Genomic DNA, 15,994 nt, shown 5'->3' with positions numbered 1-15,994 from the left:
CTTGCCCATGAATGCTGACATTCACTTAAATGTATTTCCCTGTTGACTCAGTCACCAGAAATCTTTCTCTGCTTTGTATTTTAGCTCTTATTTTCAGCGCTCAGATCTTTTTAGCCTGTCTTTTCCAGCTCAGAGGCAATGCTTCAGAAATTGTTTTCTAAAAGGTAATGTTAGGAATTGAAACAATGCTAGATTTTGCATGGTTGAGTGCTCTTACCTCCCACTGAGCTGCTTTGTTTTTCTCCAGCTTTGCTAATGATACCCTATTGCAGAGAAACAAAAGCATCAAAGACAGTCAGAGGCTACCTGAGAGAATAAACTAAATCATAAAATAACTGCCTAAATGAAAACAGGCAAATCTATTTCTGTATATTTGTTTTCTGGACCACCTCTGAAATGTGCTCATTTTTGAGAACACACAGCTCCTTGCACAGAGAGAGAAAAAGAAATCAAATTCAGTTTGCAGTGGTGGGGGGCAAAGTCAAGTAACCAGTAAAGGAAATTCTTCACAGAAATACTGGGGGAATCAGAATTACCAGCTGCTGTGAGCCAAATTGAAGGAAAAAAGCCTCAAAGAAAAAAACAAAAAACCAACCAACTCAAAAGTGAAAAAAAGAGGAGAAGTCCAAGAATTCTTTCTTCAGGTCAATTTTGTCAGTTCTGTGCTACCAACAGGGATGGAAGCACCGTCAGAAATGTTCAGTGATTTAACTAGCTTTCTAAACTTCCCTGACACAAGTGTTACGACCAAGATGTTAGGACACAAAAGAAGGCCCAGAAGTAATCCTCTCTTTGTGGCACTGAGACAGCTCTGCCCTCCCAGGCTCCTACGGAGTGGAGCTGCAGACAAACACGTGCTTAGATGTTCAGAGCAGCACTGCACCTTTCTGACATCAGCTTCCACAGGAAGATTTTAGAAAAATGAGTTTCACTGCTTCATTTTAATGCGCCTGAGGTAAGGTCACATTTTTGTTTGAAGCCATGAGTAGGAAGCAGCGTGTACAATGCTCTCACAGCACTTCGAGGGCTGTCTGGCAATCCTTTTGCTCTTTATAAGCAATAATCACATGAAATTCAGTAAGCACTGTGATATTCAAAAGAAAAATAGAAAACCGGGCAATGAACGAGTCTCATTTTCTGATTCTCAGATTCTGATAGCTTGCAGTCGGGCTGAAATATTTAGGTTCCAGTTACTGCAGAGGAAGGTTAAAATCCTTTCCCTTCCAGAAATGAAACAATAATAATCCTTGGTTTTAATATATGGAAATAATTACCCCAATTTTATTTTCATCAAGCCTAATTTTAAGAAGTGTGATGCTGGAAGGGGACTTGAAAATTAGTCTGCACTGTGCAGTGCTGTGATAATACGCTTGTATCTATGTGAGGCCATGACTAGACTTGGGTGTGCCTGAAGCCAGGCTCATAAATCCATACTTAGACAGTTAAATAAGTGGCCTGATTTTCAAAAATGCTTATGACCAAGCTTCTCCAGCTGATTTCAATAAAACGTGTGTGTGTGTGTATAATGCCTGTGTGCGTGTGTGCATTCAGTTCACTTCAGAAATCAAACCACATATTTAGATGCTTAAATCTAGGCATCTAAGGTTTGAAAACGTTGCCAGTAATAACTCTCCTGGCTTCATGACTGAGGCAGTACACAGTGGATTCTAAATACAGGTGCTTCCACAGAAGAATGAGCTCTGTGAGCAGAGGGACCTGATGTAACTATTGTTTTTCCAGTTCTTTCCAAAACAGTTAGGGAACTGTGTTTTTGAAACATCAGTGCTGCCTTTCCTACACCTGAGCAAACAGCCCATAGGAAAGCTATCACAGAGATCTGCCTGGCTCCCTGGCTGATCCTCCTGATCAATGTTTAATAAAACCAATCATAACACATCACTTTACATGAATAACATGCAACAACAGAAATCGTTCCCTTAAACTGTTTCTCTGATAATCATGTTTAAAAGGAATAGCCCATCAAAAAGTGCACCTATTCATACAGTCATACCTTCTTCAGTTTCAAGTAGAAATACTAGGCTTCCATTTTCAGTAAGGTTACACGTTTTAATAAAAATTCACAGACTGCAAGCTACACTTCTGCGGAATGTCTGTCTTTCTGTTCTTTTGGAAAAGAATTCAGCTGTAACCCAAATCTCAAAGCCATCCTTGAGCTGGCTGGCAAAAGTTAAATGTACTCAACAACCATTAGTAGTAAGGTCCTTCTGAGTGTTTCAGAACAATTTACAACTGAAGTGAGGAACACGTCTGTTTGTTACAGATAAAAAAGAAAGTGGTGAACTCAGTAATCCTCACACATTACTTCTCTATGTGACCTGCTTATTTCTATGAGTCACTTGAGCTTTGGGATAATGGAAAACATTGCTCTTCAGGTTAAAAACCTGTTGTGTTTAAGAAGTTTCCTCGGCAGAACCTGCCAAACATCGATCAGCTCCCATTGATCATCACGGCCTTCACATTTCTAGGTAATTTCAGTTAAAAAAAAATAAATAGCAGGACTGTATAGAAGAATTGTAGTTAAGTTACGGTTAGAAAGCTTCTAGTTTTATTATTAAAAAAAGTCTTCCAAGAAAAATAACAAACATTTCTAATATTTCCATTGGAAAAATTATGTGAAATCCAAGCACAGGTATCCAACAACAGCTGGAATCAAACTTACCACAGAAGGCATTTAAACTAAGGCCGGTGTCTGCAAAGCTCGTATTTCTTTGATTTCCTCTAGGGAGAATGATGTTGGTGAGATGTAGGCCAACATTCACCTCACCTCCAGCTTACTCCTTGTTCCCCTTACAATCTCTTCTCTATGATACATTTTTCTGACTATATCCACTTACAAAACAGAGGGGGATGTGTCTGCTGGAGTGTGCACAGACAGCTGTCGTGGTAAGGTGAGGATGCTGCGTGAGGTCAGGGTCCAACTTTCTGCCAGTAGCGCTTTCACAAGTACTTCGTTCCTGAGAAGCACTGGGCATCCCATGCTCAGTATATGATCTTTAAGAGACATTCAGGATATTACCATAGGGGAGATATTACTGTCTCTACTCCTTTCACAAATGCGTAGGGGAACTGACATGTTGTGTTAAGAGACAACTTGCTGAAGGCCAGACATGGGTGGCAAATTGGATGTTGGATGTGCTAACTCCTGCCATATGTCCTTGTTCTCACACTGTATGAGGCCAGTCAAACTAGTCAAACGGGGCCACACAGCTTCTCCCAGTATAAGCAATACATCTTAAGTGAAAAGAAAAACAACATGCAAAGCAGCCAGGAAGGTAACGAGTAATATTTAGAAGGTAGTTATGAAAACAGTCTTTCTGAAATCAAAGCACTCGAATGAGTACAGAAAGAATAATCGTATTTGTGTTTTTAACATTTTCAGCTTCTGGCAGGGCATTTGTCTTCCTAAATTATAAGCAGCAAGAAGTCTGTAACTCCTTCCTATGGAGCCAAATGGCTGGGCAGCCTGGGAGGGTCCTTGTGGCAGGGAAAACGGTACCCTCTAGGAGCTGCAGTAGCTGAGGCTGGAGAGTGGGAAACAGGAATGAACGTCTCACACTGGCAGCATGAGATTTGTCACATGTGCATGTGGTGGGCCTGCCACATTCTGTTTCACTGTATTGCTACAGAATAAGTGCTGTACAAAGCACAGCAAGGCACAAAACCAAAGTCTTTTATTAATACCAGAGGATGCTTCAGCACTTCTTGCTGTCCTGAGGTGTTAAGACATGCTGACACAGACATTTTTACTTCTCACATCTTGGGCCATGTGTCTCAGGAGGTGCAACAAAGAAATATACAAGAATTCAAATTGTACTGTAAATGACGCACAGTGTGTGGACACACAAAAGAAATTTTCACAAAGCAAACTGATGAGAAATTTACATGTGCATTTTGCACATGGACTGAAGCCTGAGACAAGACTTCCGGGGAAGACTTTAATCCCTCAAGACTTACAGATGTGTCTCACTTTACAAATGAGTACTTTCCTGAGAGTCAACTGGATCAAATGATATCAATATGAATTTTTTGTAGGATTGGTCCTTGTTCAGTAAGTTCACTAAGTAAGTGGAGTGAGATTTTAATTGTTGGTCCAATCTAAGTAATCTGTTGGAGCACGTAAAAGAAAACCTTGAAGCTGTGTGTGTGTAATTACCCAAAATCACAATAAAGTAATTTGCTGAGAATCAAAACTCTAACTTCTAGATTATACACTTCCACTTCCTTCTGAGATTAAATTTGTAATGCATGTTACTCCTATGCTTGTATACTGAATGAAGTTTTTCCTTCAAGAAATGCCAGTTGTCTACTGAGACTGTTTAGATAGGAGACATACTTTTTTCTGCTACAACTAGACTCTGGTTTTGGACAGGTATGTTAGAAAGTTAATTAAATAGCACATTATGTACTTTAACATACTGTCCCAATTTTCATGGGTTAGTTGCTCAGCTACTTGGAGAAGCAGCTGCAGATCTTCTTAAAAAGAAAAAAAACAACAAGGAGGAACCCATATGGTATGCCAGACAATAGTACATCATTAGCAAAACATGTCACGTTGTTCTGAAAATAAAACCTGAACATACCAGTAAGAAATTACAACAAAAGAAAGGGAAGGTGTTTGTTTACTGTCAGGAACGAAGTGTTCGGTTTTTTTCAAGAGATGTTTGTAAAGATTTAAACATGAAACAGGCAGAATTTGATTTCAGCATCTTTTGGAAACAATGCTAGCAGGCAGACATGGTAAAAGGGAAAATACTTCTGAGTTAGGTGACATCAGATTAGAAAAATTCTTCATGCTGTAATAAAAATTCTCTCTAGTGTCCAAGTAGCAAGAATGGACTTTCTGAAAAATAATTCATAAATTATATGAACTGCAGAAAGAAATCCGTGAAATAAATAGAAAGCAATGCAGTATCAAACAAATGAATGTACTGATCATGTGAATGTGAGACCTAGACTCAACGTCTTCTCTCCTGATGTTCCCCTTTCCCTGATAGAACTTAAACACATAACCATCCCTGCTGCAGATAGTTTCTCTATTGTAGGTTGCTTGGAAAATATGACTATGCTGGCAACGTATTAAGTGAAAGCTTGCCCCATCCTGATGCTCTTCACCAAGCATCTGGTTTTGGTCACTTTTTGGGTGCAGGATCCTGGGCTAGCTAGAGTATGACTCAATCCAATCTGATACAGCCATTTTTCTCTCCATATATAATTAGCTCCAAAATGCAAAACGTCATTAGAAAGGTAAAAAAGAAAACAACAAAAAAATCCACAACCACCTTTTAAGGCTGAAAAGAAGTCTGCAACTGTTCAAATGACAGTGAAAAAATGGAGGCAGAGGAAGGGATATGCTGGACATTGTTGACAGGAGAGATGTTTGAGAGCTTTGATGTTCTTCCTCTATCTAGTAGTTTTAAAAGTGATGGTCAGTAGTCCACTGAGGCTCTGGGCTCCCTGTATTAAAGAAGGCTCAGGCTACTCTGAAGCCTCAAGGAAAACTCAAGGCACTCTGAAGTTAACCATCTGCCCTTTTGGAGGAAGAACAGCAACTGTATGGGCCAAATATTGACTGATTATGTACACAGGAAAAACTATAACTGTAAAAAGACCATGACTTGCTGATACAATAGACCTGGTGTATTGCTTCTAAGTACGGATACGCCAAAAGTCTGTACAGCAGCTATTTCACCTTAAAGTGGAATTTAGAAAGGATTTTCAGCTGTAAAGATGTAACCACGTGTTCACTCATAGTGCCTTCATTATAGGTATTACTATGTGGAAGAGCGGTCTAAAATTCAGGTCTTCCTGAAACCAGCAGTAGAACTGTGTCTTTCTGAAGGGAGAGAAGAGTGGTTCTCCAGAATCTAACCCATTATTTGGTACTCTTACCTGGTAATGTTGGTGTACTTGCAGGGGCAGCATGGATTCCTTTTCTCTGCTCACAAATCTCAAATTCTGCCTACTGCTTGTGCTCGTGGTGTTCCTTTGCATGCAGTTCACAGACAGTATCTCAGTTATTCCATCTGTAAAATGGAGATGAGAGACTCAACTTGTGAAACATTCAGAGATCAATTCATAAAAGGTTCCAAATAAGAAATAGATTTATATATTTTTTTCTAATAAATAACACTACCCTTGGGTCCATGAGAATACTGCTGCAATACAGAGCCTCTTTATCTCTAGAATGATGCAGTATAATTAGTTCTTTCACTGTTTTCTTTAATGATACTTTTGACAAACTTCAGGAGTTAAGCTTTCCTGGCCCCCTTCTATACTGAAAGCACAATGCAAAAGCCTGAATGGTTTTCTTTTCTCTTTCTACCCCTTCCCTCTGCCCTCTCTCCCCTCCTGACCTCCCATTTTGCTCAAAAAAAAAAATAAATAAATAAATAGTAGATTAGGTAAGGAAGGGTCAGATACATCTTGTGTTCCAGAAAGAGAGATATTTCTCGTCATGCTACAACCAGACTTTGCACAACACAACATTGCTGGGCAAAAGAGACAATTTTAAACTAATCATCTAAGTTTACAGTGGAAAAGTTTTCAATGGAAAGAAAATACAATTCAACAAGGAACAAGCCAGCTCATTTCTAAAGACAGAACAGAGGCAGAGTGCTGATTTTCTGTTGTATTTTAAGACATGATCTCTGCTGAATTATTTGAGGCAGCTGTAATGGTAGATGTTTAACTCATCAAAGAGCCAGGTGCTGCAATAAGCAGTAAGTTTCTAATGTCACAAATGTTCACAATCCTTTCAAGTTCAGTATCTCTGTGTAAAATCCCTGTTTCGTCATTATACAGATTTCTGGTTATCCTTTCTGTTGCACTAATGAGATTAAAACTAGGTAGGAAACTCTGGGGAAAATGACTTCCAAAGGATGCCATTTTGATGACAGGAAACTGAAGACCCTAGCACAGATCTTACTGGTTTTATCCAAGACAACCTCTGATTGGGAATTCAGAGCAGGGAATGATTGGGGAAAATGGCCTGCTGTATTCAGTGAGCTAGGCTGAGATCACTACATTGTAGTAAAGTAGAATCTTAGCATCATCCTTGTAGTCGATATCGAACAATGTTTATCCTTCAACTTGATCACAGTACTCAGCAGAACACATCCTCTCCCTCTGACCTCTCAGATAACTTCTATTTTAAAAAGATCTATGGAATATGCAATACTACCTATCTCTAAGATAGCAGTCTCTCCATCTCATATCTCTTGGGACTACATGGAAAAGCACTGTAGGAAAAATGCTGAGGAAAAACCATCAAGATAGTTTTAGATTGTCTATGAATACTTACAAATGGTCTCTACCAGAAGAAAAATACTGATTCTTAAATATATTAAAAAAAATAAAATAGAAAAGTAAGGCCCATGACAACATCCCTTGTCCTGTATGTGTAGCTTCTGTGGCACAGAGTGGACCTAGAAGTAACACTGGTGGGGACTGGCCTCAATCTTTGATGACTGTGGGAAGGGATCAAGCAGAGCTGACCCATCTGCAGGGCCATGAACCTACACGTGGGACCTCATCACAAAGGACATGGCTGGTGAGGGCTGGCTGTGTCTGGTTCTGCTTACCCTCACCAGTCCTGATTCTGACCCTGACTCACTGGCTCACATTCCTAGCTTGGCCCTGGACCAGCCTTGTCATTACACAGTGCCCTGTGCCCTAGACCGGGGTGCACTCTGGCCTATCCTGCTCTCTGGCAAGGAACAGTAGGATGGGCCCTGGCCAAAGGGATCCAGTCCTGCTGCCACTCCTGGCATCCCTGCCTTCAGGAAGAAGAACAGCATTGTTGTTCTGCAACAATGAATTGCAGATATTTCACCTTGCTTTGGAAAGAGGACGAAGGCAGTAAAAAAACAAAAACAAAAAACAAAACAAAACAAAAAAACCCAACCCCATAAACACAACTAACATTTTTCTATGGGACAATCTTGTTTTGATCAGATTGATATCTCTGGATCTTTTCTTTTTGACAAAATTATCACAATTATTTATATTTATATTTAATTTATACTTAAAAACAACCCCTAGTAACTACTTTCAGATCACAATTCCACAAATACGAGTTCATTCCCATCTATTTCAGTAACTAGGATGCCTCTTTCTGCATCACAAAGATACATCAGTAGCTTTTCACTTAATACTTAAGTATTATATGTCTGAATTACACAACTAAAGAACAGCTGACAATATTCAACAGGTACAAGATAAAAGACAGTGCAAGCCTTGCTGGAAAACACAAGACATAGCAGAGTCCACAGACAAGCTAAAGGGAAAATCTATGGTGTTCTAAAGAAATGCCCAAATACAAAAATCCATTATTCTTTTAACTTTAGTTGGGCAAACTGGAATATATTGGAAACGTTGACCAACTCTTAAACACTGCTCTACTCATAACTATGAAATGAAAAAAACAACTACCTCTTTATAAAATGATTAAGGTCATTCTTTGTTGCAATAGTAGATGCCAAAGAAAAACAGTCAGAAAGGTTGACTTCCAGAAACACTTGCAAAAAGATATCATATTTAGAAGCTGGTCTCTGTTAAAAAGTTGGAAATAAAAGTACTGTTTTGAACTGAGTGCAGCTTTTCTCAAACTTTTGACAGATGTGACTGGCTTATTGCTGCAAGACAACTATTATTTAGAGGCTTAATAAAGGAGACATTATCTAACATATTCTACAGTTGAGTTTCACAACAAACAGAAGCAGATATAGACAGGTCTCTAAATGAGAAACACTGCATTCAGTGTGCCTTAGATCAGACGTTGTGTGGTAAGAGCCCCCAGGGAACGGGCTGAATATCTATCTGTGTGGAAGACTGCCTGTGTGTCCCACCACAACTGAAGCAGAAATGTAGATGCGCAGTTCTTTTGCCTGTGGAGGGAATTACTGCCGGAGACTGATGTTAGTTAACACAGGGTCCCTGACTTGTCCTGATGTAGCAAACGGAGAGCTTTGCTGGCACACTGGCCTTCTTCCTCTGTGATGATTCAGATTCACATCCTCACACTGGTAGGCAAACCTCCCATGCTTCTGTTGTGAGTTTAGAGATCCACCAGATTATTTTGAATTAGTAAAATTTTTCTTCTTGCAATTTAAACATGTTTGTTCACTTTTCCCTCTGGGGAAGTTCAATGTGAAATAGAACATGTTCTTTTTCTAGCTAAACAAAAACATACTCCTGGTAGCACTGAATGACTAACATACCTAAAAGATAAGCAGGTACAAATGGTCTTTTTGGGCACACAGTCTGTGCACACACACACTGACACACTTTCAGGCCTCCTCAGGTTTGGACACAGGTATAGAGAGGACAGAAGAGAGGCAAGAGGAGAGGGAATGAGAATTAGGATAGCTGTTAGGTTATCGTGTGAACATTAAGTTGGAGAGCTATATGGGGTATTTACATTGGGGAATCACCATTTCCCCAGCCTGCTCCATCCTCCTCCCTTCTATCACTGAGTTTGGTTCTCTTCTCTTGCTCAACATACTTAATTTGTCATCATATTTCTCATTGTATCCCATGTCTATCTAGATGATCTTACAGCACTTGATATGAGGTAAGAGCTGCACGAAAATCTCTCCATTGTTTATATTTCATATTGCATGCAGGTAGTATCTATTGATATTTGAACACATTGAAAGGAAAGCAATGCTGGTGGCACACCCCATGGTTTGGCTGGTTTCAGTGCATACAAAACATTTCACTACATTTATCCTCTATTTCTGTTTCTCCAATGAGAAACGTGAACCCATAAATTTTAACAACTTATCAGAAAGGATCATTCTGGACATCCCATAACACACCTACACTGTGGGAATACTCCACGGGGAGGCTGGAATGCTGGAAGAGCCCTGACAGTGACTGACAAATTTCTACAGCTGTGATCAGTAAAAGAAAGCTAAATGCACTTCTGCCCTGTTTATTCAGAGGTACCTCATCACAGAGCAAGGGAACAATTACCTAAATTCTTCTAGGCACAGGCTTGGAAATTTCTGTTCAGTTCCAAACACCAAAGACTTCAGAGATGCAAGAAATGGCTGCATTTCTGAGAGCAATACTCAGAGGAAAATAAGTGCGATCACATATAAGCTGCTAAAAGAATGAGGTGAACCACAGTTCATTATATAATCTACAAGTGGATTAAATTTAAACACCAAAGAGTGAGACAAGAATATTAATATAATATGTGAGATAGAAATAGGAGAACAGGAAAGAGGTATTAGGAGAAAACTTAGACTGGCATTAGGGAAAAACAACAGAGAGAGCTCATCCTCAGGAAGTCAACAATTAGACTGGCAAATACAGTAGAGTAAACCTTGTCATTTGGGAGACTTAGAATGGGATGAGGAAAGGAGCTAGCAGCACCTAGTAGGGAAAATTCTTCCTTCGCTGGGAGATGGAATGAATCATTCACTAGGACTTCCATCCAGGCTATTTTTTTAACTAGCAAAGTGCCAGCAAATCTACAATGGAAAGCAGAGGCCAATGCTTTATTTTCAGCAGAAATAAAAGACATTAGGCCCATAAGCCAGGGGTTGACAGCAGTGACCTTTGTGGTACCAATGGTAGTGAATTCAGTCTTTGGTAATTTGGTGAAATACTTGATGTTACTGCAAAGGATATTCCAATGGCACATTTTACTGATCTTATTGCTAGCCTGAAAAATTTCACATTCTATAAGCCTTTGTAAACTAGTACTTTCATTGCAAACTATTGTCAGAAGAGCAGAATATTCTCAGAATTTGAGCATGATTTAGGCTGGAAACGACCTCTGGAGGTCATCTAATCCAAGTCCCCGCTAAAGCACATCGGCCTTTGAAGTTAGAGCAGGTTCCTCAGAATATCCAGCCAAATCTAGAATACTTCCAAGGATGGAGATTTTAATACTTCTTTGGGCAACTTGCTCCAGTGTTTGATCTTCACTGCGCATTTTTTCTCAGGCATTTAATCATATTTTCTGTTGCTATCCCTATTCTCTTATGCCACTAAGCTGCCCCTTGAAATAACAACAGAACTTCAGGAATTACAAAGTAAATTACAAAATAACTACAAAGTAAAATTCACAATACCGTAATGACAGACTAAGAAGGCATGCTTTAATATCAACAAATCTTTATGTGAATTTGCTTTCTCCCAAGGTCTTTTAAAAATTCTAAGAGTGGAAATTAAAATGAAAAAAACATTTTTCTAGAATGACATCCACTTTCTGTCTGACAATACATCTGTTACCATGCATGATACCTATCTCTCAACGGCTTCTCTGACACCAAGCACACAACAGTGAATTAAAAACCTAAAATAATAAAGCAATGATCAGATCTTTGAACATTACTCATTTAGTAATGCATACATTAAGTGAACACAAACGAAGACAAAACTGTGTATTTCATGTTATTGAGAAGGCAGGCCATGTGGTGACATGCAGGCAACAGCATACATCACTGTTCAAGCTACATTGACAGCAATTAAAAAAAACTGAGATGAGACAAAGTGTGCACTAAAGAGTGGTAATGATTATGAAATTTTCTACTGAGACAAGTCCTATTTCTTGGCACTGTAGCCTTGGTTAAATTGGTCTGTGGACAACCTAAACAATGAGAAGCACCCAGACGAATGTCAATATTTGAAGTGAGGGAGCAACAGGCATTTTGGACAGCAGGCACATTTTCTTTGGATCACCCACCTTTTCAGCTTAATATTGTCCTGGAAGAAATTTCAGCAATGTATGTTTTAAGTGAGTGTGTACGTGTCAGGATAGCAGCACACGTCTGATGGAAGGACCATCCAGAAGTTTAGAACAACTCCTGTATCTTTTCTATAGCCTGAAAACAGAGATATCCTAAAAAACAAGCTCTTCTTTTGTTTATTTTTCTGTGCTCCTTTCATGGTTGCCCCGCCAAGTTTGTATGGAAATACAACGTTGATTCTTGCTAAACTCTCCCATCAGATTTCTCTGTGAACCATAATACAGAAGGCTTTGAAAGCCTAGATGCAGCCTGACTCTGGTTACAAATACATTACATTTTAAGTTTTCCTCCAGCACCCACATCCATGCTGCAAGCCTTTTCATGGAAAGAGCTCATGTATTACTGCTCCCTTTTTCTTCACTTCAGTTTGAAGAGAGACAATTGAGACAATTCACTGAGAGAGATCGTCTCGGTGGCCCTTACAAGGATGCTCAGGGAACAGTCATGGGGTAAATATAGAAATCACACTGGAGAAGTCTTTCATTTTAATAAGGACTAAGGGAGCATTCATATAAATCTCTGTACTGACTTTCTCCAGACACTGAAAGGAACCAAAAATAGATGCCTTCAGTGACTGAATTCAGTCTCTGTTATTATCAGTCTGGGGATTAAATAAAACTTTCACTGCCTAATGACTCTGCATGTAGTCAAGCATGAGCATTGCGCTATATAGAATTCCTCATATAGTCTTCTGCTGGTTCTTATTATCATCTCATCTATCAGCTTGAACACCTGCTGGTTGGGGAAACAACTGCCAGTTCTGACATCTGAATACAATCTGGAAAATTATAACCATGCATCACTCAAAACATCCTTTTCAAAGACGCAGTCCAAGCATCATAATTTCCTTGGTTAGTTGCCTGTTGGTGTCCTTTTTACTAATATTTTGAAGATAAGTAGAAGAAGCTTCCAGATGCACAGCCATATATTGTAACTATCAGATCATAAAGAAAACCATTACAATTAAAAGACAAATTATCTTTTTTTTTGGAAGCTCTTCTAGGATTAAAGAGGAAAGACTGAGAAAGTCTTGCTTTATTGCAGAGTATGTCCATGTGTTGGTTAGAATAAGATAGAAAAACATCCTGAGTGCTTTTGTATTAAGCATCAAATTAACGTCTTGAATGAAAAGTCACATACAGTACACTTTTACACACACAAAAAGTCTGCTCTGGTTTGCGTGGAAATAAGAGAAAATACTTAAGTTTTTGTTTGTAGCTTAAAAAAAAAAAAAGATGAGGAAGAAGAAATTTTAAGGTCTGTTTTTCTATTTTATTTTTCTTGCTTTTGAAGACCACCTGCAGGTGTTTTGGTAAGCGCCTGAATTAAGACAGTGCAGGTATGTAATTCATATTGACAGCTGGAGCTGGCAGCATGATTTTCTGAGTGGGGATAGTAAGAAATGCTTGGGCAGCCTGTTTAAATGTGGCTCATACTCCTCCATCATGTGACACAGCAACAGAGTGGAATGGCTTTGTCTTTCAGCCCAACAGAGCAGTACTTTTGCCTGTAAATTTTCCTACCCTGTCTGAAAGTTTTTTCAGTGCCCCAAAGTCTACTGCGTCTCTACTAATTAAATTATAAGGAAGACAGCTTTGTACAATGACAAGAGGGATAACGTTTAAGAGGATCAAAGTTTTAGGGCAGCAAGATAGACTTGTCTTAGTTGTAAACACGGAAGGAAAAAGCTCATGTTCTCAGTCTTGCCTGTTCTTATAACATAGGCAAGTTTTTGTAAACAGAGAAATCATCCACCATGATTGAAGTTTTGATGTATTTTCATGCTTGTTTTAAGACCTCATTGCTTTTAGTTGTTGCAGTTCTGCCCAACTTGTTAAATTTAGACTTAAACAACATTGCTGAAGCATTTGTCAAATCTTGCATTGCAGCAAAGTGAACTTGAATGAATGAAGACCAGGAGGAAGGCTATAAATGGTTCCAATTTGGGGTCTCGAGTCCCAAAGTCACTACTGAATATACACTACTCATTGAGCATTACAGCAACCTACACAGATGGAGATCCTTCTTTTTCATTAGCACCTGTATCACAGAAATGTACCTAAATGAGGAGTCTGCTCTCCTTTAGTTCTCTTGGAAGAGAAGTTTGAAAGCTCATATGAGAAACTCCTAAGCTTTGGTACTGTTGGTCACCACAAGCATAAAATACAAAGATGCAATGCAGAAGAAGATAAACATATGAGGTCTGGTTCATTGGGTCCCTGGTATGTAGTTTCGTACTCTGGTAATACTGGCATTGAGTTAATCTACCTTACATGATTAATAACCAAAATAGCAACCCAACAACCTTGCCTAGTGACTAGTCTTAAATTTTCTGCTGCCTGGACAAACTGAACATTGATGTTATTCTTCTGAAATTAATGACACCTCTTATTTGGGGCGGCTGCTGGCCCAGTGATTTAGCTGGATTTGATCTGAAATGTCTGTGAAAATGAAATTCTCAGAAAGCATTTATTTTAAGATAGACATCATTATGCCACCTAGTAAAACTGAAAAAAAAAAAAAAAAATAGCATCCACGCAGCTCTGCAATAAATAACAAATCAATCTTCTTTTCAAACCTTCTAATTGTACAAAAAGACTCCAGCCAGACAAGCCAGGAAATACTTGACCGAAAAAATATATCTTGCACTGAAGTCTGGGAGCCTCTTTCCAAGTAGAATCAGTTCCACTACTTCAACTTTTCAGCTACTCAGGAGTGAATATTTAAGCTAAATCATCAAGAGTGAGCAAAGTCAATTTAACATCTACTGTAATAAGTAATAATCATCAACTGCTATGAACAATTCAATTCAGAAGGTTTCCATGTGATCTATGATATCTCCCAGCTACCCCTTACACTGAATCCTCTCCAGCACTTAATGGAAGAATGTTTTCTCACATCCACATTGAATAAAATTCTCTACAATTAAAAGAAAAAAAGAAAAAACTTCTGAAAATATTCTGCCAGAAGGATGTTTCTTTACATAAACCATAGATTTCACAAAAGCTAAGTCCAGAGCAATAACTTCCCACCTCTCTTTACCCAAAGTGTTGTAAATTTTCTGTTCTTTCACTGAGACAAGAAGGACACAGGTTTATCCTGTTTTTCAAACACTGCATAAAAAGAAAATCCAGAACAGGTTAAATGTTGGTTCTCAAACAGAAGAGAAACAAGATAATAAAATACCTCAGACTAAACATTTACACAGTGTCTGCTTGGGCTGGAGTCTATGGGCATTTGAGTTCTTCGGATTTCTGATGGAGTCTTAAGCTATAGCAAAGTGTTTGGCTGAACTGCCAACAGCACCAACTTACCCAAGGAGGCTGCAGGCATCTTTCCATCATTTCGAGATTCAGATTGTCTGAACAAACAGAAAAAAAATGTGAAAAAGAAGCTGAAGAATGTCAATGAAGCAGAGAAAGAACTAAGTTGGCCTTGTGCTAGCTGGACACCAACACAGCATATTTCCCGTCACACCTGCTACACTGACCAAGCAACATGCTTTTCCCGTGAAATGCATGTTCATCTGCTAAATAATTTGGTTTGAGATATATGATTTTGGAGGTTATTATGGCTATCAAAGGGGTCCAATATGTGTCAAGTAGCTACATTGCTTCCTCACATTTTAGCTGGACTAAAAGCAAAATAACTTTAACAGGATGGAGTATCCATCTGGATTTCAGGCTACAAAGTAAGCCAGCTTTTTCAGGATAGTTAAAGAAAATCAGGAACTTAAAAAGCCATAAAATTGTTTTGCTTACTGAAAACTAGTTCCAGACTTCCATCAATGTATGCAAAATCAGTTTTTGTTGTCCTAAAGCTTGGGGGGCAAAGAGAAGGAGAAACAAAGCAATAAATTCCCATTACGTCCTCGACCCAGATGTGGCAAAATTAACTTTTCAGTAAACCAATTCCCCTTCATAACCTTCCTCCCCAGCCAGCTTTGGAGGCACTCCTTCCATTTCCAGGGCCATAACCAGCCCAGGAGGCAGCAGAGGAGAAAGATCAACCGCAGAAATTGCTTATATTTCCCCCAGAGGGTGCCAAGTGGTCTCCTCCAACAGTAGAAGTAGGTGGGGTGTGGAGGTGGGAGACAGGCTCCTCTGCTTGGTCCTGCCCATCCACACCTGGGGCCATGCCTCCACTCAGGCTTTGTGCCCTGAGCTGTTCAGAGGCAGCAGCGCTCATCACCTGCATTGCAACAGACTAAA

At 39.2% G+C, this 15,994-nt stretch overlaps 1 long non-coding RNA gene across 1 annotated transcript in view; it reads right to left on the bottom strand.

The window, feature by feature from the left end:
* Positions 1-15,157, bottom strand: part of LOC128072157 (uncharacterized) — a 28,059-nt gene extending 12,902 nt beyond the window's left edge. The window contains exons 1-2 of the long non-coding RNA XR_008202153.1: positions 15,098-15,157; positions 5,911-6,044 (exon numbers count right to left, since the gene is read on the bottom strand). This is a non-coding gene — a long non-coding RNA (uncharacterized LOC128072157). The remainder of the gene's footprint in view (positions 1-5,910; positions 6,045-15,097) is intronic.
* Between the last annotated feature and the right edge of the window lie 837 nt (positions 15,158-15,994).

This window comes from Tympanuchus pallidicinctus, unplaced genomic scaffold (genome assembly GCF_026119805.1).
Source record: "Tympanuchus pallidicinctus isolate F22 unplaced genomic scaffold, pur_lepc_1.0 scaffold10, whole genome shotgun sequence".
Classification (NCBI taxonomy): Eukaryota; Metazoa; Chordata; class Aves; order Galliformes; family Phasianidae; genus Tympanuchus; species Tympanuchus pallidicinctus.
This window is presented reverse-complemented; position numbering and strand designations above follow the sequence as displayed.